Raw genomic sequence first — 2500 nt, 5'->3', positions numbered from 1 at the left:
CACAATTGTTATCGTTGTCCTCCTCCTCCTCATCATCATCATCATCATTATCCTCCTCCTCATCATCATCATCATCATTATCGTCCCAATTATAATTAATGTGATAATCATTATCGTTCTTACCATATTTTTTTATCATCTTCATTAACACTATGACCAGACATACGTTCGTCTAATGAGAGTAATTTAATTACACCTTGAAAATCTAACCATTTATATTCACCTTAAAAGGAATTAATAGATATTAACCATAATATAATATCCTTTTCTGTGTATGAATTTTATGCAATGGTATGATATATATATATATATATATATATATATATATATATATATATATATATATATATATATATAATATGTAATGAATTGTAATTAAAATAGCAAGTGATGTAAATTCCCTCGAGGATTAAGCTAACTCCGCACTCAAGACTCTTCTGTTTGTTACTTTCTACCCGTGATTTAGACACTCCTTCTTGCCAGTTTATGATTCAATTAAGAGTATAAACTTTAGCACGCTATATATCGTGTAACCTTTGACTCGCATTAAAGTGAGCCTCTGAATCAAGCATCTAACAAAGAAAAAAAAAGAGTAACGGTATGCGTCAAAGTAGTCTGTGATATTAGCGTTTTTCTTATTATTATTATTATTATTATTATTCCTTTTCTTCCTTTTCTTATATTTCTTTTTCTTCTTCTTCTTCTTCTTCTTCTTCTTCTTCTTCTTCTTCTTCTTTTTCTTTTCTTTTTCTTGTCTTTGTCTTTGTCTTCTTCTTCTTTTTCTTCCTTTTCTCCTTCTTCTTCTTCTTCTTCTTTTTCTTCTCGTTCTGTCTCTTCTTCTTTTTCAGGAAGTGGAGAGGAGGAGGAGGAGGAGGACCAAGAGAGCAAGGAAGAGTATCGCTTGTTTGCATGTCACACGCTACACTAAGGGGAAGGAAAGAGGAAGATTACGGGGGAGAGACACGGTACTTACATGTCCAGGATTATACACACATATCCACTATCATGTCGTCGATGCGTGTCCAGTCGGCAGGTGTTACGGCTTTATGGTATGTGTTGGGTACTAGATTATTAGCGGTTGTTGCTAGAACTATTGAATCATCTTTTAAATCGTATGGAAAAATACACCGGTACTGCCACCCATCTCAATCATGTTTTTGTTTGTTTGTTTTTTAAAGCCTTATTAATTATGGGAAAGGTGACAAAAACATTAGTCATGGCCTTATCAATTATGGGTAAGGTGACAAAAACATTAGTCATAGCCTTATTAATTATGGGAAAGATAACAAAAACATTAGTCATAGCCTTATTTATTATGGGAAAGGTGACCAAAACATTAGTCATAGCCTTACTAATTATGGGAAAGATAACAAAAACATTAGTCATAGCCTTATTAATTATGGGAAAGATAACAAAAACATTAGTCATATTCTTACTGATTATGGGTAGTGACAAAAACATTAGTCATAGCCTTATTAATTATGGGAAAGGTGACAAAAACATTAGTCATAGCCTCACTTATTATGGGAAGGGAGACAAAAACATTAGTCATAGCCTTATTAATTATGGGTAAGGTAACAAAAACATTAGTCATAGCCTTATCAATTATGGGAAAGGTTACAAAACCATTAGTCATAGCCTTATTTATTATGGGAAAGATAACAAAAACATTAGTCATAGCCTTACTAATTATGGGTAGTGACAAAAACATTAGTCATAGCCTTATTAATTATGCGTAAGGTAACAGAAACATTAGTCATAGCCTTATTTGTTATGGGGAGGGAGACAAAAACATTAGTCATAGCCTTATCAATTATGGGTAAGGTAACAAAACATTAGTCATAGCCTTATTAATTATGGGAAAGATAACAAAAACATTAGTCATAAAGTGTGTGTGCTTACTAAGGGTAGAAATCGCCGGTTGATATGACTGAATGCAATGAAAATCTTCCGCAGACTGTTAATTTATAAACCAAAGGCTGTCGTGCGAATGTCATAGCAATTTAAAAAATGATTCTTTGAATCAGTTAAAATCTTTTAAAAGACTCATAACATTTTAGAGGATTTCAATGTTTATCGACTCCATGTCCTAGCAATCTTCTAAATAGTATTTTTCTAGTTCTAGCAATCAGCCTTTGTATCAGTAATAGTCATGTTATCGGAGAGCAATAAACACCACAAAGTGATATATGACTCTCATGGTGTTCTGTGAAGGGAGATTTAAAACATTATATTCATAGTATGGATTTCTACTTTCTCCTCATTCCCGGTAAAGCTGCGAGCTGGTCTGCCTTTTCTCATGCAGTACCAGCGTAAGCTAAAATTACCCCAAGTAGAATGTGTTTCACAGAATGTCAGTCTATGTAAATATTTTTCCAAAAGCCGTCAGGCAGGCAAAGTGGTAGCGCGCCGGCCTCCCATCCCCGTGGTCGGCAGATCGAGTCCCGTCCAAGCTCGTGAGTTTTCACTGTCGCCTGGCGGTCACTGCTGTTTCTGGGCA

This window comes from Penaeus japonicus, unplaced genomic scaffold (assembly GCF_977035675.1).
Source record: "Penaeus japonicus unplaced genomic scaffold, GWHDUDI00000001_assembly GWHDUDI00000022, whole genome shotgun sequence".
Taxonomy (NCBI): Eukaryota; Metazoa; Arthropoda; class Malacostraca; order Decapoda; family Penaeidae; genus Penaeus; species Penaeus japonicus.
The sequence above is the reverse complement of the archived record's forward strand: the minus strand, read 5'-3'. Positions refer to the sequence as shown.